The 23557-nt window shown below is 45.9% G+C and overlaps 2 protein-coding genes across 3 annotated transcripts in view; one reads left to right on the top strand and one right to left on the bottom strand.

Annotated features, from left to right (window-relative positions):
* POLR2L (RNA polymerase II, I and III subunit L) overlaps nucleotides 1–22868 on the bottom strand; it is a 29875-nt gene extending 7007 nt beyond the window's left edge. The window contains exon 1 of the mRNA XM_077459867.1: nucleotides 22731–22868. The gene's annotated coding sequence lies outside the window, so the exon portion shown is untranslated. The remainder of the gene's footprint in view (nucleotides 1–22730) is intronic.
* Nucleotides 22869–22880: 12 nt separating this feature from the next.
* The window catches only part of TSPAN4 (tetraspanin 4), a 1526404-nt gene continuing 1525727 nt past the window's right edge, over nucleotides 22881–23557 (top strand). For both annotated transcript variants that reach the window (XM_077459853.1, XM_077459838.1), the window contains exon 1: nucleotides 22881–22984. The gene's annotated coding sequence lies outside the window, so the exon portion shown is untranslated. The remainder of the gene's footprint in view (nucleotides 22985–23557) is intronic.

The raw sequence follows: 23557 nt of genomic DNA, 5'->3' as shown, positions 1-23557 counted from the left end.
ACTGTCCGAACGGTCCTAGGCATGACACGTCAGAATAGGGGCCGCTAGTCACTGAGTCGGGGGGGGGGTGGGGGGTTTGCAGGGGGCCGCTTCTACCCTGGCAAAGGTCTTCAGGACCACCGACAAAGTGTCCATAGGCACCGCATTTTGGGCAGGTGAGCCGGTTACAATAGCAGGGATGTCTGGGGAAGAAGCGCCAGCTTCTGCCGCCATGCTGACCCTCAATTGCCTGCCACAACTTAGGGACTTAAGGCAAAATCCCACCCTCCTAGCTGCTCGCAGACTGAGGCCCCCCCACCGCAGGACTCACCACCCTGACCGAGTACTGCCCTGTGCTACCGCTGTCCGCTCTGCCCTGTGTCAGCCACGAAGTGCTCAGAGTAAAAACAGCGCTGTTCTGAAGTATACAGACACCAGCACTAGAGGCAAACCGGGCTGAGGCTACAAGAAAATAGGTGCCGGTCGTCCTAGAAAAAAAAAAAAAAAATAAGTCACCAAGAAAATGGGCGCCAAACCTTCTATAAAATGCATATACACTGCATAAGGCTACAGGAAATGGCCACGTTCCGTGCGGCAGGCTCCCCTCAGGACAAACAGCCTGGGAGTACCTCACTATGAAGGAAAAAAGCAGGGAAAGGAAAAGCGGACCCCGACAGCCTGTGAAGCCCCCCCCCACCAAGGCCCGGAGTCCCCCCGGCCAGGTACATACACCGCACCTCATGCCCAGTCACACACAGCAACCCCAGCAGGGGGAGGAGGGAATGAGGGGTAGGGAGAGAGGAAAGGGAGAGCGAGACCCCCTAGTCGACCTCCCAGGGAATGCCCAGCTGCTCCATCCTGCCAAGGCAGGCTGAGCCATACTTACCCCTCCTGTCGGGATTTCTGGACACATTCCACCACAGACCCATCACCCGAGTAGTACGGGGTGGCTGTTGGCCACGGCACACTGACATGGACAGCAGTAGCCCGGTCATGTGTGTGCCCCAGAGCATATAGCTCACCGGCCGCCCCTGGACCAGAACGAGCCTGTCGTGGCTGACCCAGCACGTAGCTAGGGTCTGCTCACGCTCGATGACCAGGCTGGGGAGACTACAAGGATCTATATTAACCAGCCTGTCACCCAGCCTAGATGTTTATTGTAGATCACAAGATCAAAATTGCAGGAAAAAAAAATAAAAAATTCTCAGGTCCTTCTACACTAGGCAGAAAAAAAAAAAACTGAGCTGCAGAGAGCAGGGTGAAGGGCTATAGCCAGTGGGACCGCCCCGCTGTGCAGTCTTGCTGTTTTTATATATGTTTTACATGTTCTGCCTAGTCCTCTCCTGAAGGTGGCGTGATAACCCCAAGGTCAAGAATTAAAGGAGATGTGTCCGTCAATGAAGGAAAGAGAAAAGAAAAAAATTCCAAGGTCCTTCTCCTATAATAGGCAGAAAAAACAAAACTGAGCTGCTGGTAGCAGAGTGAGGGGTTATAGCCAGTAGGACCGCCCCCTGTACAATTTTGAAGGTTTCGTGTGTTCTGCCTAGTCCTCTCCTGAAGGTGGCAATATAACATAGGGTCAAGGTTAACGGTGCTGTGTCCGCCAATAAACGAAAGGCAGAAAGCTAAAACCGCACATAATCCTGAACACACCATCCCCACCGTGAAACATGGTGTTGGCAGCATCATTTTGTGCAGATACTTTACTTCAGCAGGGACAGGGAAGCTGGATGGAGCCAAATATAAGCATCTTCGAAGAAAACCTGTTAGAGTCTGCAAAAGACTTGAGACTGGGCAGAGGTTCACCTTCCAAGTAGGACAATGGCCCTAAACATACAGCCAGAGCTACAATGGAATGGTTCAGATAAAAAGCATACTTTTGTTTTTTAATACAAAATTAAGACAATAGTGAAGTTAGCCCAATTTTTTTTTATATTGTGAAAGAATGTTACGCCGACTAAATTGATATCCAACATGTCACGCTTCGAAATTGCACCCGCTCGTGGGGTCAAACCTTTACCCTTAAGAATTTTCATAGGCGACGGTTAAAAAAAAAATTCTACAGGTTGCATGTTTTGAGTTTCAGAGGAGGGCTAGGGCTAGAATTATTGCAATCGCAGCCATACCTCACATGTGTAGTTTGACCAACGATTTCATATGCGGGCACTACTCACTCACATATGCGTTCACTTCTGCACGCGAGCTCTTCGGGACAGGGCGCTTTAAAAAAAAAAAAAAAAAAAAAAAAAAAAATGTTTTCCTTATTTTTACACTTTTTTTTTTTTTTTTTTTTAAACAAAGAATTTGGATCACCTTTATTCCTATTACAAGAATGTAGACCTCAGATCTCATATTTGAGAAAAAAATTAATAAAATATCGTCATTTGAAAAAAATATGCCTTTAAGATATATGGGCGGAAGTGATGATTTGACGTCGCTTCCGTTCTGCTATGGTATGGAGACGGGTGAGGGCCATCTTAGCCTCACTCGTCTCCATACCAAGGAAGTGACAGGACCTGGTCGGCATACCCCCCGCCGATGTTGCCGATAACTGATCTCGCGGCGAATCTGCTGCAGAGACCACCTTTATCGTTTACCGAGCCGCCGCCTGAAGAAATGGATAACTCGAGATCCCTCTACAAAAAAGGGACGTAGATCGCCATGTGGCGGTCGGTACCGTATTTTTCACTCCATAAGATGCACCTGACCATAAGATGCATCTAGGTTTTAGAGGAGGAAAACAAGAAAAAAAAAAATATTCTGAACCAAATGGTGTACTAAAATATTTACCAGTGCCCATGAAATGCAGCCTCTTGTTGCCCACTACTGCAGCCTACATGCCCACCTATGTGCCCGCCCAATTGCAGCCTACGTGCCCACCAATGTCCACCTCTGGGTAACAAGGCGCTCACCTCCCTCTGTCCTCCAGCGCTCGTATGTCACAGAGCTGGGTTTGTGTGCAAGGTAGCGCCCCCCTAGACTGGCTCTTGTGATAGGCGGAACACTGATTCAATCTATCACACAAGCCGTTCTAAAGGGGTCGGACCTTGCACAGACCCAGCTCCGTGACATACGAGTGCCGGAGGACAGCGCTGCGGTCACAGGTAGGACAGTCCGGCCCTGCTCACAGGGGCTTCAGATGTTTGTCCTCCACTCTCCTGCCTCTTTTCTGGCGATGGCGCCATTGGCGGCGGGGGGGGGGGCGCCTTGCCTAGCATGCATTCGCTCCATAAGATGCAGAGACATTTTCCCCCATATTTCTGGGGCGAAAAAAAAGTGCGTCTTGTGGTGCGGAAAATACGGTAAGTGGTTAAACTAATACTTTGTTGAAGTGCCTTTTGATTTTATTGCAGCACTCAGTCTTTTTGGGTATGGGTCTATCAGCATGGCACATCTTGACTTGGCAATATATGCCCACTCTTTGCAAATCTGTTAGTCAGATTGCTAGGGCATCTCCTGTGCACAGCCCTCTTCAGATCATCCTACATTTTCAGATGGGATTCACATCTGGACTCTAGCTGGGCCATTCCAAAAAAGTTTAATCTTCTTCTGGTGAAGCCTTTACTTTGTTGATTTTGATGTATGCTTTGGGTCGTTGTCATACTGAAAGATGAAGTTTCTCTTCACGTTCAGCTTTCTAGCAGAAGCCTGAAGGTTGTGTGTCAATATTGACTGGTATTTGGAACTGTTCATAAATTCCCTCTACCTTGACTAAGGCCCATGCTCTAACTGAAGAAAAACAGCCCCAAAGCATGATGCTGCTACCACCATGCTTCTCTGTGGGTATGGTGTTCTTTTGGTGATGTGCCGTGTTTTTGCGTCAAACATATCCTTTGGAATTATGGGCAACAAGTTCAAGTTCAGACCAGAACACATTTTCCAACATGCTTTTGGGAGACTTCAGGTGTGTTTTTGCAAAATTTAGCTGGATGTGGACGTTTTTCTTTGTAAGAAAAGGCTTTCGTCTGGCCACTCTACCGAATAGCCCAGACATATGAAGAATACGGGAAACTGTTGTCACATGTACCACACTGCCAATGCTTGCCAGATATCCCTGCAGCTCCTTTAAATGTTGCTGTAGGCCTATTGGCAGCCTCACTGACCAGTTTTTGCCTCATCTTTTCAATTTTAAAGTGACGTCCAATTCTTGGAAATGTCACTGTTGTGCCACATTTTCTCCACTTGATGACTGTCCTCACTGTGTTCCATGGTATATCTAATGCCTTGGAAATTCTTTTGTACCCTTCTCCCGACCGATACCTTTTAAACAATGAGATCTCTGATGCTTTCGAAGCTCTCTGCAGAGCATGACTTTTGTTGTAGGATGTGGATCAGGAAAGGTCAGGGAAGACCTACTGAACTATATTTGGGGTTAATCAGAGACACTTTAAATGATGGCAGGTGTATACGGACTCCTAATCAACATGAGTTTTAATGCGATTGCTTAATTCTGAACACAGCTAAAAGATTTTCATTTCAACAGGGGTGTGTAGACTTTTTTAGATCCACTGTACAGTCCCTGACAAAAGTCTTGTAGCTTGTGTACAAATTGACCTGAAGTGCCACTAAAATATATTTCTAATCAAGATTTTGTTACAAGAAAAGGGTCATTTTAATCCCAACAGCTTTTGTAATAATGTTTCAGTGCAAAACGAAACAGACAAAGTATTCTAATGTTCACAGCTTGGTAAAGCCCATTGAGTCAATTTTTGCCAAGACATAAGTGTTGTCGCCTTATTATATGAGCTTCACCTGTGACTAATAAAGGATCAATTAGGTCTCAGGTGTGTATAAAAAGAACACCAGTACACTAGACCTTCTCAACTGCAACTAGACCTCTGCAAATATGCCTAAGACTCACCCGGAGAATAAAGTGTTGATTATCAAGAGGCTGAAGACCAGATCCACTGCTGATGTGGCAGACACCTTCAAAGTGTCTCAGTGTCAAGTTCAGAGGATAAAAGAAAGATTTGAAGAGACTGGAGATGTTTTGGACAAGGCCAGGTCAGGCCGACCCCGCAAGACAACTGCTCGAGAGGACCGTTTGTTGGCTCGAAAATCCAAGGCCAGCCCATTTTCCACTGCAGCAGAGCTCCATGAGACCTGGTCACCTGTGCCAACCAGAACAGTTTGTCGGATTCTGTCTCGAAATGGCCTCCATGGTCGAACCAGTGCCCATAAGCCAGCACTAAACAAAAGACAATTAAAAAACCGTGTGGCATTTGCCAAGGGCCACAGCCTGCTAAAAGAATGGACTCTGGAAAAGTGGCAGAAGGTGGATTTTTCAGATGAATCTTCTGTTGAATTACACCACAGTCGCTGCAAATATTGCAGGAGACCTACTGGAACCCGCATGGAGCTGAGATTTACCCAGAAAACAGTGAAGTTTGGTGGAGGCAAAAATCATGGTCTGGAGTTACATCCAGTATGGGGGTGTGCGAGGGATCTGCATGGTGGAAGGCAACATCAATAGTCTAAAATACCAAGAAATCTTAGCTACCGCTTATATTCCCAACCATAAAAAAGGCTAAATTTTGCAGCAGGATGGTGCTCCATCACATACTTCCATCTGCACATCAAAGTTCCTTAAGGCAAAGAAGATCAAGATGCTCCAGGATTAGCCAGCCCAGTCACCAGACATGAACATCATTGATCATATGTGGTGTAGGATGAAAGATGAAACATGGAAGACGAAACCAAGAATATTGATGAACTCTGGGAGGCATGCAAGACTGTTTTTTTTGCTATTCCCGATGACTTCATCAATAAATTGTATGAATCCTTGCCAAACCGCATGGATGCTGTCCTTCAAGCTCATGGAAGTCATACAAGATATTAAAATTGGATCTCACAGCACCACTACTTAATATGCCGACATATTTTTGGATTTTCAGTAAAGTTGTTCAATTTCTGTATAGGCGACAAAAAAAACTTTTGTCTTGCCAAAATTTGAACCCTTGATTAAATGATAAATTAGTTTCACTGAAAAAAGATTTCCTGACGCCTTCATGGCAGCACACACTGGGTTGTGACTCCGCCCCCACAACCTGACAGGATTGGATTAACTATAAATTTGAAGGGGAGACACCCTGCTGCATTCTCTTTTTTATCCTCACCTGACAGGTTGGACGGACACAGTTTCTCCTGTTACAGATGAATAAGCCTCTACCGCATTCGCCCCAGCAGGTTCAAGCCTCTCCTGTTTGGAAGTCCCTCCTGTACAGTCTCTAAAGGAGCTTCTATGGAGGGAACCCCCGCTCTGGTGGTCTCAAGGGGCTACTGGATTTCTGGCATTACCAAAGCTTTAAAGAAGCTTTTTTACCTTTGCAGTGGACTCCCCTTCTTCTTTTGCCTATTAATTCCTCTTATTTAAATAATATCCATCTTTTATTCCTATAGTAAGTGGTGGTTTATATTCCCTTTTTTTCTCTACCTTTGGGATTGCTGTCTCTTGTAGTCCCCTGTCATGGCCGCCGTTTGTTTCTCCTTCAGTGGTGTTTTCTCTATGCTGTAATTCCAGCCTAGATGGCGCCGTTCGGCCACTCTGAGCACGTGCAGTGCTAGTGTTTTTTTTGTTTTGTTTTTTCCCCCTATGTTTTTAATGTGTGTTCCCTTATCCAAAATGGCGCCGGAACACTCGGGACGCTTCTGTGCATGCGCAGAGCATCAATTAGCCGCCGCAATGGCGCTATTTTCAAATACAGAGCTGTATTTCTCTGTGATTCTGCTGTACAATCTGCAAAACTTAAGGAAGGTTGCTGCCTCTGCATGTAGATCACTCTGCAGTCTCCAGGTAAGTCCCTGTGGGACTCCTATATATATTATTATTGTTATTATATTGTTTCTTGCAGATAAACTTTGTTAATAAATAATATATATATTTATATTTATAGGTGAATTGTATGTGTATATGTGTGTGTGTATATATATATGTACACATTATTTCTCTCTATATCTCAGACTGTCCTTCACCCCTTTTTTTCTATGGAGTCCACTGCCCACGCAGACCACCATCAGCAAGTTAGGTAAGAGGCTTTACCGGGCAAGGTAAGTATTGAAGGGGAGAAAAAAAGAGTGCCAGACGTTAAATGCTGCATTTTTTTGGCAGCCCGTCTAGATCAAGAGCCGCAAGTTCCAGCCATGGGAGAAGGTCTAGCCATACGTCTAGCAGGATGTCCCGCAGGAGCCGCTCAAGATCTCCTTCATGGCACTGAAGACACAGCCACTCACAACATAGCTACTCACGCCACAGTCGATCAAGTCGCAGGAGATCTCCTTCCTCACAATGTCAAAGCCGCCACACCCAACCTGCAGCAAACGCTTGCTGGGTATGCGGCGCTCCGGCACTGCCAGATAACCTGCCTGTCGCAATCGCAAGAATTGCTACAGACCTCATAAGAGAATCAGTGCGGGAGTCCATACTGGAAACAACACCAGCATTAGATAGAGCTGCTCTCAGTACGTCTTCAGCAGACCCCCATCTCACTTAGGCATCACAATCTTCCTCTGAAGATGAGGGTCAGGAGATGTCAGTGGGCTTTGATTTTTCCCTGGTGGAACCCTTTGCAAAGGGCGTTAAAGAAGCATTCGGCTGGCAAGATGATGCGGCGGAACCTCAGAAAATACGGAAATATTTTCCAAACCTAAAAAGAGATCCGTTATCCTTCCCATTTATAGAGGAGCTGGAGGATCTCATTAAAGACAAGTGGGAGAGGTCTGACAAAAGATCTAGTCTTACAAACAGATTAGCCAAGATGTACCCTTTAAAAGAGTCAAAAGTGAAGCCTTTAATTAATGCTCCCATCGTCGATATCCTCATTAATGCGCCTCACCCTACCAATCGAGGATGCTGTTTCCTTTCGGGATGTGCTCGACTGAAAGATGGACCTAGAATTGAATAAGGTATATTCCATGGCTGGGGGAGCCTGTAGACCAGCAATTACCACAGCAGCAGTGGCCACAGCCATCTCATGATGGGCATCTAAAATAGAAAAATACCTACAGGATGGCATTGAAATGGGAAAGATTATTTCCTCTCTGCAAGAAGTCAAGCTAGCAGAGGCATCAGTAGATATTATAAGATCTTCAGCCAAGGCTATGCTGGCCTCCGTAACAGCGAGAAGAGCGCTATGGCTCAAACCGTGGATGGCCGATACAGCATCAAAAAAATTGGTGCAGAATTCCATATGATGGCGCAAATCTGTTCGGTGCCAAGTTAGACTCTGCCATATCCAAGGTAACAGGAGGGAAGTCAGGCCTGATCCCCTCCGACAGGAGACCCAAGACGCAGAAGGGACCTGTTTGCAGACGTAATCTTCCGGACAAATATAGAGAGTCCAGGTCCTACTCTCCTGGTAGGGAATTTAGAAGGGACTGGAAAAACACAAAATCTTCTTTTCTAAGGATACAGAAATCTAAGGCCACCCCGGCAGGGGAACAGAAGGAACTTCACCAAGATCTGGTCAGACCATATAAAAGGATTTATGGACACAATCCGATTCGGACACAGGTGGAAATTCAAAAACAGACTCCCACCAAATCATTTCCAGGCAACCAGAGTACCATCCTCAGTACCCCAAAGGATTCTGCTAGTAAAGTACGTAGCAGAATTGAAACAAAAGGGAGCGATCCTGGAGGTCCCATCATGCCAAAAGGGAAGAGGGTTCTACTCTTCCTTGTTTCTGCTAAAAGACAGGGGATTTGCGTCCTGTATTAGACCTCAAGATGCTCAACAAGGATATCAAAGTGGAGGCTTTCAAAATGAAAAACCTTCAATCCATACTTCTAGCAATAAATCTGGGCGATTGGATGCTTTCAATAGATTTATCGGACGCTTATCTGCATATACCAATTCATCCAGGCTTTCAAAAGTTTCTCCGGTTAGCCATAAACCAACATCATTTCCAATTCCAGTGCCTCCCATTCGGCATCTCTTCGGCACCCAGGACATTTACAAAAGTATTGTTACCGTTGGTGGCTTTCCTCAGAGAAAAGGGATTACGCGTCCACCATTATCTGGACGACATCCTACTTTTAGCAAAGGATCAAGAGACGTTGATTCATCACCGAGAGATCCTCCTTACAACCCTCCAGAAGTGGGTGGATAATCAATTGGGAAAAGAGCTGTCTGCGACCCACACAAAATATGATATTTTTAGGGGCAGATCTGAACACCAAAACAAACAAGATACAGCTCCCACAAGAGAAGATCCGGCCTCTGATACAGAAAATGCAGAAGCTGCTATCAAGGAATCACTTACCAGCCAGAGCCTGTCTAAATGTACTAGGGTCCATGTCCGCAACCATACCCATGGTGCGATGGGCACAGTGACACATGAGAACCTTACAGAACTCATTCCTCAGGCAGTGGGATGGAGTCTCAATGCGTCAGACCATCTTCATCTCCATATCGGTGAAGCAATCGATATGGTGGTGGACGCGCCCGAGCAATCTCAGGAAATACAAACCGATAGTCCCTCCAGACCCGGAAGTAGTCACTTCGGATGCCTGCCAGAGCGGTTGGGGGGCCCACTATCAAGACCAGGCAGCCCAGGGCCAGTGGCATATTCAGGCTCAAGGTTTGGTCTCAAACATTTTAGAGCTCAGGGAAGCCGTTTTATGCCTTAAGGGCATTCGCACCATTTCTGACGGACAAGAATGTGCTCATTCGAATGGACAACCAAGTAGCAGTGTCTTATGTTCAGAAGCAAGGGGGTACCAGGAGTGCCACCTTGATGGAAGAAGTTCGGCCCATCTTGGAATGGGCTCAGATACATCTAACAAGTTTAAAAGCAGTGTATGTCCCAGCGGCACAGAACATTCTACCCGACTGCCTGAGTCGAGAAACGCTATCCAACAACGAGTGGTGGTTGAACCCTTGGACTTTCTCCCTCCTTACGGAAATCTGGGGAACGCCGAAAGTAGATTTAGCAGCCACTCCGACGAATACCAAGTGCCACAGATTCCTGTCAAGAGGTTCATTCCCATCGGTGGAGGGAGTGGACTGTCTAGTTCACCCATGGAACTTCAAGTTGGGGTATATATTCCCTCCAACTCCGTTAATTGTGAGGTTCCTATCCAGGCTTCGGAGATCCTCGGTGACGGTATTTACGATTATTCCACTGTGGCCGAGGAGGCCGTGGTTCACGACACTCTTACAGCTCAGCCTTCAACCTCCAGTTCCTCTCCCAATAACTCCGGATCTTCTGTCTCAAGGTCAATTTTTACATCCTGCATCAGAGAAATTGCACCTGATGGCCTGGAGATTGAGAGGGCTAGACTAAGAGCGCAAGGCTGTTCTCATGAAGTCAACCCTGATGCAAGCCAGGAAAGCCACTACCAATACCATCTATTCAAAGGTTTGGGGAAGATTCTGCTTCATGGCACAACAGAAAGGATGGAATTCCCTTTCTCCAGAACCCTCTCAGTTCCTGGAATTCCTCCAGTCGGGGGTCAACCAGGGTCTAAGCTTAAGTACCCTAAAGGTTCAGGTATCAGCTCTGTCAGCTAAAACAGATACTAAGTGGGCATTACACCCATTGGTAATCCAATTTACAGAGCCTATCTAAACATTAAACCCCCCAGGAGGCCAGTCTTTCCATTATGGGATCTTTCAATAGTTCTCCATGCTTTCGCTTCTCCTCCGTTTGTTCCATTTGAAACTATCTCTTTATGGGACTTGACTTTAAAACTGTCTTTTCTCATTGTGATTACATCAGCTAGGAGAGTGTCGGAGATCCAAGCATTAAGTTAGTTCTCTTTCCTGACAAAGTAGTCCTCAGACCTTCTCGAACACTTCATACCCAAAGTGGCAACTTCCTTCCATTAAAACCATCATCATTCCATCCTTCATGGACGATCAGGGTAATCCTCATCCACTAGATGTCAAAACAACCATCATGAACTACTTAACTGCTACCACCTCTTTTAGGAAAACTAACTCTCTTTTGATCATTCCCCATGGAACCAGGCGTGGGCAAACCGCCTCCTCATGCACTATTGCATCCTGGTTAGTCAGAACCATTAAAAAAGCTTACTCCACCCAGCATATGGCGATTCTTGAAGACATCAGGGCTCATTCAACTAGGGCAGTGGCTACCTCTTGGGCAGCGTATTGCAGGGTCTCACCAGAGACAATATGCAGGGCAGCAACGTGGTCCTCCAGGAATACCTTTATTTCCCACTACAAGGTGGATTCTGCTCATTTATCCATGGCCGACTTCGGCAGATCCGTCATTAGAGCCAATTCTTCAGCATTATAAGGAATAAATATTATTTTACTTGCACCCACCCGACTGGCGAGTTATTTCCCAGTGTGTGCTGCCATGAAGGCGTCAGGAAAATGGAAAATTGTATACTCACCTTTCCGTAATTTTCCTTTCCTGACGCATCTTCATGGCAGCACACAGTTGCCCTCCCTGTTTCTTTTGTGATGATATTTACAGAGAATGCAGCAGGGTGTCTCCCCTTCAAATTTATAGTTAATCCAATCCTGTCAGGTTGTGGGGGCGGAGTCACAACCCAGTGTGTGCTGCCATGAAGATGCGTCAGAAAAGGAAAATTACGGAAAGGTGAGTATACAATTTTCCATTTTCAGTGCATTAAACATCATTTGGGAGGGCTTTAGCTTTTCATATGAGTTATTTCTAACACCAATTGGTTAATTAAAAGTCAGGTTAATAGCGTGAGTTTCTACAAAATAGAGAAGCGACAAGACTTTTGTCAGGGACTGTATATGCCACTTTGTGTTGGTCGATCACATAAAATCCCAATAAAATACATTTACGTTTTTGGTTGAAACATGACAAAGGGTGTGAATACTTTTTCAAGGCATTGTATATTTGACAATCCATTATAAGCTTAACTTGAAAAATCTTCTTTAATGTTGTGAGTTCTGCTTGTCTGCTGGCAATCTCTTTCCACAACTTTCTTGAATCCCTGCATGCTTTGCAGCTCCTCCTCTGCTGTTTACGTTCACTTTCTAAAGACTACATATCCCATGGTACTTTGCTGTCTGCAAGCTGGGATTCCTGTACTCACCTGAATCTCCTCCTCACAGCAACTCTTGTTCAGAAGGCAGGATATGTGACATGTGTGACACAGCAGGCATAGGAAATACATGTCACAGAATACAAGTAAATGTGAGGGGAGCTTCACAAAGTTTACAAACAAGATCATTAATAATAAGGGCCAATTCACACTGCAACGCAGCGATTCACCGTGATAAAACGTTTTTTACTGACCCTAAAGCAGAACTAAACTACATCTGAGCACCACAAACTTCCCCATCCATCCATGTCCCCAATGCCTTATTTTGCTGGAAAAAAAAAAACACTATGAAAACCACTTCATAGCATTTATAGCCAGGTCCATCTTAAGCAAGGGTAATTGATTCAAGTAGCATTTACTTCCTGGAATCCATATGCTCAGGCATGCAGACAGGAGGGTGTGTTTAGCTGAGAAAACCCTTCCTCTCCTTCTGAAGACTCCTGGGATATATGACATCATTTGCCTAAGCCTGGAAACCAGGTACCACTTTTTTTTTTTTTTTTTCTTTTTAACACCGAGTACCGATACCTTTTGGTAATTACTCGCCGATACCAATTACTGATAACTATCGCGTAGGTGGGGGGGGGGGTTTGTTTGGCGAGGCTGGGGTGAGGACAGGGTGGGGTGAAATAGGGATTGTGGGGTGGGAGAAGAAAAAAAGGCTGTGATTGCTGGGGGAGGGTCATTGAGAGACACAGGGGCAGAGGTGGCAGCTGGTGGGGGGGGGGGGGGGGGGGGGAGGCAACACAGGGAGGGCACAGTAGTATAGGGCATTAGGAGGGCGCAGTACAGGGCATTAGGTACAGATAAGTCTGTACACTGACACCGTACCTTACATTATTTACAGACTGGTCTGTATATACTGTATAGTGCGACTGGTCTGTACCCTGCTGACACGGTCTTGTACATACTACACTAACCTGTTTGCAGGAATTGATCTCCTCATTACTCGGTTCCACTTTCAGGGACGATTCCATAGCTGGCACACATAGAAAAACACGTGCTGATGCTGTCCAGCCCCTTGCCCTTGGCGACTCACTCACTCTCTGTTATTGGATAGCGGCCAGCCATCCAGCTAGCTCTGTGCAGGAACAGGATGGGAGGAGTCATGACATCACCCACCCGCTTCTTGTTTACAGAGGCAGGAGAGGATCGCAGCATCATGCAGAGCTCTCTCACTCTCCTGAGAGTTTGCCAGGAAGGAAAGGGGGGTGTGAGTCACAAGAGGGCCAATGAAAGCTGCAGGGCTGGAGGCGTGCATCTAAATCCTGGAAGTGAAAAGGCAGCAGATTCAGCTGCCCACAGGTAAAATACTTACAGCCAGACTTTGTGGAGGGAGGTTTCTGCAGCATATTTGGCAAGTACAGAATCACAGTATATGAAAAATAATATGCAAAGTGGTTGGAGGGAAACTTCAGAATGGCAAAGATGTTTTTATTACAAATTATGTGAGCAGACTGCAGTTCCTCTTTACCCATTTCCTGCCCAGCCCATAGCATAATGATGGCCGGGAAGTGGTTGCGTTATCCTGACTGGGCGTCATATGACGTCCAGCAGGATAAGCCTCCAGGGGCAAGCAGCACGGCAATCTGGAATGGCACGTCCCTCAGACACAGCGCTTGCCTTTTACCATGTGATCAGCTGTGTCCAATCACAGCCGGTCACTTCTAAGTAGTTGAGGTGCCCCTGATGCACGCCACATGGAGGCATGCACAGCAGCGATTGGGGATGGTGCTTGTTCCTTGGACATAGTCCATCTCACAGGCAGGGTAAACAGGCAATGAAATTGTCAGTTTACCACATGACTGGCTGTGACACAAATGTAAACAATGGCACGGTTACCATCTGATCCCTGCTCGATCGTGTGAGGAGAGAACAGGGATCAGAGACTGAGATCAGTGTCTGTCAGTTACTGTACATCTTACTGTGCACAACACGGTCCCTCTGCCCCGCCATAAGTACTGCCATCAATACCGCCACACAGGCCCACAATTAGTACTGCCATCAGTATAGTCACCCAGGCCCACCATCAGTGACCTGCCAGTACCACCAGCAGTACCGTCACACAGGCCCGCCATCACTATCATCATCTTGGCCAATAGAGTGTACACCCACCGGAGGAGGCATATGCCAAGCTTACCAGGTCGGATGATGAGAGCAGCGGGGAGCTCCCATCACCCGATTCTGGCTCGGAATACGAGCCAGTAGAGGGTAGTGGAAGCTGTCCCTCCTAAAAGAATAAGTAGGTCAGGACCAAGATCAGAACTGCCTACCACCAGTATCACCACACCCCAGGAAGAGGAAGCCCAGTACACTTTTCTACATTTTAAAATGATAATTCACAGTGCCCCCTTCCCGAGCTCACCCCAACCAGAACAAAAATTATACAAAATACGCCCCCCTAGTAAATTATTTTTCTTGGTTATTTGCTGAAGTGTTTATCCCGGACCAAAACATTTGTGCGGGCGAATCCCTTATACATTTTACTGGTCGACTGCACTTCAAGCAGTATATCCCAAATTTAATAAACTGTGTGACCGAACCACTGGGTACGTGTACACCTTCTGGATTTATGAAGGCAAAGACTCCCAGCTCGAGCCTCGTGAGTGCCCCACATATATTGGAACCAGTGGGAAACTTGTCTGGGAGCTGGCATACCCCCTGTTCAAAAAAGGATACCATTTATATGGGGACAATTATTATACTAGTTTTCCGCTTTTTTTTTCTGTCACCTTTACAGTAAACAAACCCTGGCCTGCGGGTACCTTAGAGGAAACAAAAAAAAAAAAAAAAAAAAAAAAAAAAACACACGGAACGGAAGGGCTTCCCACAGAAACTATTAATAAAAAAAAGTTACAAAACGGGGAATCTGCATATGAGAACTGAGGAGGTGTTTGCCATGAATTGGAGAGACAAGAAAGATATCCACATCCTCTCTACCCCCACAGAATCCTGAAGACACCAAAAGAAACGTGTATGCAGCAGAGGAGTTAGAAGAGAGAACAATTATTGCTGCCCCCCCAATATCCCTCCCAACCTTCCATGGTAATTAACTTACCCTAGTGTGTTTATTGACGATGTCTTTGCCTACCGTTTCAAACCACGTTTCTGACTTTCATGTGCACTGACCTCAGCCTATTAACCGACCATGTTTTTGCCTACCACTTGGACTGATCTTTTGCCCTTCTACATTAGTACACAGGGGTCTTACATGTGAAAATCAGTTTTTGGTTTTCTGTGTTCCCAGAACAGGGTCTGCAGGCTTCAAAGAGATTTGGGTGGGAGAAGCCTCTACCCCCGCCCCCCTGGCCCTAAGCTTGAAGGTCCTTCCTGCTGCCTGGACCAATACTTTGGCTGTGTTGACCAGATCTCTGCCTGCTGCCTCTACTATGGGCAGTATTTCTGCCTGCTACCTGGACCAATGCTTTGGCTGTTCTGAGAGTATCTCTGCCTGTACTATCTATGGACAGTATTCATGCCTGCTGCATGGACAATTGCTTTTGCTGTCGCTGACCTGCCTGCTGCCTCGATGGATGCTCTCCTCTGTGGACCACTGCATTACTAAAACCACAGGTAATCTTTTGTTATTTGGTACGTACATGCTATGTGTTAGAAATATGAGGGGTGCTACTTGGATGTTTGCTGTGTAAAAGGCAAACACGTAGTTTCGCCATACTCAGGAGAAGTAGCAGAATGTATTTTGGGGTGCCATTTTTGCTATGTACATGCTGTGTGTTGGAAATATCTTATAAATGGACAACTTCTGCGTTTTTATTTTTTCCCCAAATTTTCCTAAAACTTCTGTAAAATAAATGAACCGTTCAAAAGACTCATTATGCCTCAGATTATACATGAGGGCGTTTTCTTTCCAAAATGGGGTCATTTTGTGGGCAATTATATTGTCCTGGTGCTCCAGAGCTTTCAAGAGTGTAATAGGTGGTTGAGAAATGAGATGTATAATTTATGCTCATAGAGCGCCTGAAGGTGGTACAATTTTAGGCCTCTGTATGTGGTCAGGCTGTGTAAAAGTCTCACAGGTGGGGGCATGGCCTGACTGGCATGGCGTGAGGTGTGCTGCACGAGAGCTCCGCTAGCCCGTTATCCGTTTCTATAATATCCTGGGGGTTTATTACCCTACAATTTTCGGGCCTTTTGATGCCATTGCTTTTCCGTTGCTGCCGGGACCATGTCGCTACCCAAAGCTCAGCGGGACCCCGCTGCAAAACTAGCGAGATACCACCATGCCGAGAAGGGGCCTGAGGAAGAAAATGGCGGCGGCCCCAACTCCCCGCCAGACCCTAATGCTAGGGTACTGGAGGCCATATCCGACTGCAAGAGCACCTTGATGGGGAAGATTGAGGAGGTGAAGGTGGATGTCTCTCTCCTGCGTCAAGACCTACAGAAACTCAGAGACCGAGTGACCGAGGCAGAGACCCGCATAGGCCACGTGGAGGATGATATACCGCCATTACAAATTACCACCGACCGCCTACAAAGACCAACTATCCGCGTTGATGGCCAAACAGGATGACCTGGAGAACCGCCTCAGGAGGTGTAATCTGCGGTTCGTTGGTCTGCCCGAGGGTGAGGAGGGTGCGGACCCTCCATCGTTTTTGAAAAAGCAAATTTCCACCTTTGGCCGCGGGGAATTCTCCACCTCGTTCATCGTGGAACGAGCCCACAGATTGGCCTGGTAACCCCCCCCCCGCGGGGGGCGCCGCCTCGGACATTCATAGCAAAGATGCTGAATTCCCGAGATCGAGACACCGTCCTACGCCTCACCAGACTGAAAGGCAACATCCCCTTCAAGAATGTTGAGATCAAGGTTTTTCCGGATTTCTCGGCGGAGGTCCAGAAGAAGAGGGCCCACTTTACTGAAGCCAAGCGCCAGCTACGGATCCGCAACTACTCCTATGCTATGCTCTTCCCGGCCCGCCTTCGGGTGGTTGGTGAGGACAGGGCACACTTTGACACTCCTGAGGCGGTGCTGACCTGGCTGGAGAACAGAGCAGCCCCGGCCCGTGAGCCTGCCTAGATCTGCTTTTTTCTTCTGCCCTTGATACCCAGCTGACGACCTGGATCTCGGGCCAACTGGAATCCTTGTGGGGACGCCTCTGGACCTTTGCCAGGTACTGTGCCTTTACCTTCCCATTGCCGATCCCGCTCTGTCCTGTCCTTTTGCCGGCTACACACCCCGCTGGCGGCCCATCTCCTCCAGGACCAATATTGGCTGCATTGCCGCCCGTCAGCGGAGTTCCTCTCCTGTCATCTACTTTGGTGTGCAAGGCTCCACCATCCTTAGACCCATCTTGAATACCGTTCCGTTGTTGTAACCCCAAACTGTCCTTAGCCATGGCTGGCAGCGGCGTATTTGGAGGAGTCCGGGACTGCCTACTGATCACCCCCCTTTCCACCAAGTTTCCCCTGTGAACTATCCTGCTCAGGCAATCCCGGATTCTGCACCCCTCATGCTGCTGCTTGATATACAGCGATCAATCGTCCCTGGTTTCCCCAGTTTGGGACATAGTGGCCACTCTGGAGAGTTTGGTTACTCTATTGACTTTCAAAAGATTTTTTTTTTTTTTTTTTTTTTTTAGGTTGTTCCGTTTGTTTTTTTTTTCCTTTTTATTTATGGCTTTACAGATATGGCAATACTTCTTGATACTGCAGGGTGTTAATCCCCTGTTGCCACCTCGTGGGCTACACTGGGCGCAGCACTACTGCATGTTGTTGCCGGCTGGCCGCATGCAACGCACCCCAGGACCTTGTTCCCTCGGCTTGTTAAAGTGGTGTTGCCACCAAAAAATTAAAAGCTGCTTAAAATTCGTAAAAAAAATAAAAAAAAATAAAAATAATTGGCAAAAAATAATAATTTTTTTACTCACCTCTAAATACCTGTTGCTAGGGGGGTCCCTCGTAGTCTGCCTTCTTCCTTGCCCAGGCTGGTGAAATCACTTCCCCTCGCGCCGCACATTCACCTGGGACCTGTCACGTGTCCCAGGTGACTGTACAGCGTATCACGGCGCCCTGCGCCGCTCGCACATGCGCAGTGGGTGCCCGGTTGTGAAGCCACAGCCGGGTGCCCACAGTACGCATGACGGCGCCACGGGGAACGAGGGGGGGGGGGGGCTTCGTTCCCCCGCATCGCTGGACCCTGGGCAGGTAAGTGTCCAATTATTAAAAGCCAGCAGCTGCAGTATTTGTAGCTGCTGACTTTTACATTTTTTTTTTTTTAGGGGGTACCCCACTTTAAGGGGGAAGGGACTGCGGACGCGTGCTGTTCCCAGAGTTCAGTCTTCCCGGGCTGGTGGTCCGCGGAGCACACAAACAGGGGCTACTTTTACTTATATGTGGATGCAATGCTTAATGTGAAGTGCATAACATGGAATGTGCGTGGGCTCCGGGCCAAATCTAAGAAATGCTGTCCTCTCCTATCTAAAAATCACAAAAAGCAGACGTCATGGTGCTAGCAGAGACCCACCTTACAGGCCAGCTGATGTTGTCCCTCAGAAAACCGTGGGATGGGTGTACCAGGCCTTTTATACAACCCATTCTAGAGGGGTTGCCCTTCTAGTGGCTAAGACTGCACATTTTTCCCTGTTGCTGTTGAAGACGGACCCGCAGGGTAGATACTTATTTGTACACGCTAAACTACATGGTCTGGAGTTACTGATTTTGGGGATATATGTTCCTCCTCCATTTCAATTTGCAGTGTTAAAAGAGGGGTTAGCATTCATGGCCCAATTCCCTACTGTCCCCGCTATTTGGCTAGGGGATTTTAACAATGTGGCTGACAGGGAATTGGACAGGCTTGGGACTTCCCCCTCCGCCAGTGCTACCGGCTCGCACACCAGGTTCAGGAGGTTTCTCACTGATATCGCCCTGGTTGATACATGGCGGCATCAACACCCCTCGGAAAAGGAGATTCTCTTGTTTTTCTGACACGCATAATACCATGTGTCGTATAGATTTAATTCTGATTTCTAGAACCCTCCTTCCCCGTCTAGGCAGAGTGGGCTTTAATCCGCTTATTCTCTCCGACCACTCCCCATACTGGATTGAGCTCCAGATGCGTCATACTCCCGGAAGCTGAATCCCTTTTGGCTAAAGGTGGTCCCCACCTTGGAGACAGCAGGCAGTGAATGCGAATTTGCTTGGTTTTATACTCCCTCAGCATGTGGGGAAGGCGGAGGGATACACGGATCTAACACTGTGTTTGTCACTATCATGGGTGACTCTCTCTTTACTATCCCATATAACATTTTCATCTATTTACCACACTATGAGATATTTTCTTTAATTTTGGTTGGATAAGACATGATGTGGAAGAGGGGACAATGCTAGACATTAGAAGTGGATCTATATGAAGAACTTTATTTGCATTTTTTTTTGCAATAGGTGTGTGGGCTGCTCTCCTGGTTGAGACAGCATTTGAGTCTGGTGAGCAGTCACTTCCATTCTTATACAGTGCCTTGAAAAGTATGTATACCCCTTGACATTTTCCACATTTTGCCACGTTACAACCTGTCAGGGTGCACATGCCAGCAGACAGTTCGTCCCTCTAGAAGTACTCCAAAGCGCAGAAGAACACTTATTCCCTTTGCTCATAGGAAATGAGAATTGGCACATACAAGTGAGCTTCTGCGAACTGGCGCGCAAAGAGGAGGCGTTGCGCATTCCCATGCGAGCAAACGTTTGCGCACACGCGCGATTGTCACTGGTGCCAACCAGCCTATTTAAACCCAGCCAGTGGCTGCAGATGGGCACTGAGCAGGCTGGGCTGCAACGATGGGCACTGATCAGACTACAATTATGGGCAATGGCAAGGCTGCAGATGGGCAATGGTGGGGGCTGCAAATGGGCACCGATTAGGCTGCATTAATAGGCACTGACCCTTATTTTGCTTCTAAGTCCGTTTTTAAAATTTAAGTTTTTTTCCTGAAACATCCCTCCTAAAATTGGGGTGCGCGTTATATGCCTGTGCATTTTATACGCCGATAAATATGGCATTTGTAAAAAAAATATATAAAAAAATACTGAAAAGCATTTATCATTTTCCTTCCACTTTCACAATTATGTGCCACTTTGTGTTGGTCTATCACATAAAATGCCAATAAAATACATTTATGTTTTTGGTTGCAACATGACAAAATTTGGAAATGTAAGGGGTATGAATAGGGGATAAAGGGAATAAAATAGCGGTTGTTGCAATATTTTATGTCACACGGCATTTGCACAGAGGTCTTTCAAATGCATTTTTTGGGGAAAAAAATACACTATTTAAAAAATAAAAATAAAATAAAAACAGTAGTGAGCCCATTTTTTTTTTTTTTGTCCAAAAGTTTTGACTACCTGTTTTTATTTAATATATAGGTTTTTTTTTTTTTTATCTAAATCGTACATACAAGTAAACTGATTGGAGGTTTGTTTTGTTTAATAAATGTTTAAATGTAAGACATTTTCTGTATCACTTATGAAGGCTGCTTTCGCACTGGAGCGGGCAGGCGTTGATGGTAAAACGTAAGTTTTAGCGGCTCTTTACCATCATTTTAGCGGTGCTATTTGGCTGCTAGTGGGGCAAATATAACCCAGCTAGCAGCCAAGGAAGGGGTTAAATGCGCCCATGAAGCACCGCTGCCAAATCGCATTGCATGCGCTTCGGCAGTGGTGCCCATTCATATCAATGGGCAGGAGTGGTGGAGGAGCGGTATACACCACTCCAAACGTGCTGCTTGCAGGACTTTTTTTTTTTTTTAAGATCCTGCCAGCGCATCGCCTCAGTGTGAAAGCACTGTCTTTCACACAGACTGCAGGGGAGCCATTTTGCAGGCACTTTACAGGCGCTATTTTTAGCCCAAAAGCGCCTGAAAAACGCCCCAGTGGGAAAGGTGTCTGTTAGATCAAGGAGGATTAAAAAAAAAAAAAAAAAAAAAAAAAAGGAAAAAAATAAAAAAATAAAAATAAAATCGGCCTAACATATCGGCCCAAAAAAAAAAAAATCGGCATCATATATCGGCCGCCATGATTTCTAAATGTCGGCATCGGCCAAAGAAAAACCCATATCGGTCAACCTCTACTAGTAACTAGTTATTCTTTACTAGATTTGTGGTTAATTTTGGTCTGTAATATGGACTATTTGCTTTAAAGCTGAAACAGGGGATACTTCTCATCTTTATTAACCACCTCCAGCCCAAGGAAATCATACGACGTTTGCCTTTCAGTGGTGATATCTGAATGATGCCTGCATTCAGATATCTTCTTTCTCAGCCGGCAATTCTGTGCAACGTAAGAACGATCACAGCGGCAATTCAGCCGCTTGATCAATCTTACAGGTGGCGGAAGGGGCCATTCACCCCCCCCCCCCCTCTGGTGCTACTCCGGGCTTGCCCGTGTGACCGGGGACCCGGAGAAAGAATCCACTGCCGCCGGCTGAAAAGCATAGAGATTTCCGGTCCTATGACCGTCGGAAGCCCGGGCGTGAGGTTATGACGTCACATCCAGCCCTCGGATGTAAACAAAGCCAAGATATCAGCTGGAAAGCAGCAGGTTTTTTTTTGTTTTGATTTGATGCTTTCCAGCCTGCAGGAGAGATGTGGGGTCTATAAGACCCCACATCTCTCCATAAAGAGGACCTGTCATGCACCATTCCTATTACAAGGGATGTTTACATTCTTTGTAATAGGAATAAAAGTGATAAAAAAGGTAGAGAGAAAGTGTAAAAATAAAGTAAAAAAAACAAAAAAAACAAAACAAACGTAAATTGTGCCTGCATAGGTAAACGCCGTTCAAACCACGTGTGAGGTATGGCCACGTGTGTTAGAGCGAGAGCAATAATTCTAGCACTAGACCTCCTCTGAAACGCTAAACTGGTAACAAAAAAAAATAAAAAAATAGTAAAGCATTGCCTATGGACATTTTTAAGTACAAAGGTTTAGCGCTATTCCACAAGTATGTGCAATTTTAAAGTGTGACATGTTAGGTATCTATTTACTCGGCGCAACATAATCCTTTCACGTTATACAAAAAAAAAAAAAGGGGGGGGAGCTAACTTTACTGGTTTATTTTTTAAATTTGCCCAAAAAACGCATTTGAAAAAATTGTCGCACAAATACCGTGTGACATAAAAAGTTGCAACGACCTCCATTTTATTCTCTAAAGGTGTCTGCTTAAAAAAAATAAAACGTATAATAATAAAAAGAAAAAAATAATAATAATAAATATATATATATATATATATATATATATATATATATATATATATATATATATATATATATATATATATATATATATATATATATATATAAAAGTTTGGGGATTCTGAGCAATTTTCTAGCAAAAAATAATAATATGATTCTTACATGTAGGAGAGGAGTGACAGAATAAGCCCGCTATAAAAGTGGTTAATGTGTTGTGTGATATTGTCATCACAGAGGACTCGGAGGATCAACACTGAACAATGTCATCACAGGGGACATCGAGGATAATAAAGAAGTTTTGTTATAGTTGTAGGTTCGGTGACACGCACACCCCCTTCATGTGTCAGTCATTGTAGAGAGGAGCCGAGCCCTGGCAGTGTATAGCACACTGCACGTCTATCAGCCCCCTGTGACTCCCCGCCTGTACGGCGCGCACACAGCCGCCAGAAGACACTACTATTAATTTCTACAATAAGCTCCGACACCTCCGGCACCAGCCCTCACCTCTCTCCGGTGACTCCGCTTCCAGTTCACGTTATTCGGAAGTGGCTTCTCCTCACCACGTGATCTCTTTACTCCCCGCCCCTCTTAGAGGTCGGTGTCCCCGCGGTCCTCCTTCTCTCAGGTACTGCGAGGTGGCGCAATGTGGTCCAGCGCCCTCTGTCAGTCGGGAGGGGAAGAGAGCCGAGACAACGAGGGCAGCTGTGAGGGATGAACAGAGGAGCGCAGGCAGTGAGGAGACAGACAGCTGCCGCCAGGTACTCTTCTCCGTCCACACCGACCTCTCCTCCGCTGTCATGTCATGTCATGTCTGTGTCGTCTCTGTATCATGTCTGTCATTCTGTGCCCTCTTTGTATCATGTCTGTGCTGTGTGTGATATGTCTGTCCCATCCTACACCGAGCAACAAGTTCACACACAGGGAGCTCACTCTCCTCACACCACCGTGTGCCCGACTTACACACCGACTGCTATATCCATCTACCATATATATATATATATATATATATATATATATATATTAGAGGTATACAGAGTGTGTGTGTATATGTATATATATATATATATATACACACACACCTCTGCTATATACTTTATACACCTCTAAATATATATATATATATACCGCTAACTATATACTTTATGCACATCTACTATATTTACTCTATACACTTCAACTCTATACTGTATATACTCTACACACACCTACTATATAATATAATCTATACCCTAATATATATATATATATATATATATATATATATATATATATATATACGCTATAAGCTATTCTGTCATCTTCCAGGCTGTCAGTGTAATACTCCCACCCAA

This window comes from Lithobates pipiens, unplaced genomic scaffold (genome assembly GCF_037356315.1).
Source record: "Lithobates pipiens isolate NorthernLeopardFrog02 unplaced genomic scaffold, aLitPip1_a1.2 Scaffold_10, whole genome shotgun sequence".
Lineage (NCBI taxonomy): Eukaryota > Metazoa > Chordata > Amphibia > Anura > Ranidae > Lithobates > Lithobates pipiens.
The sequence above is the reverse complement of the archived record's forward strand: the minus strand, read 5'-3'. Positions and strand labels throughout refer to the sequence as shown.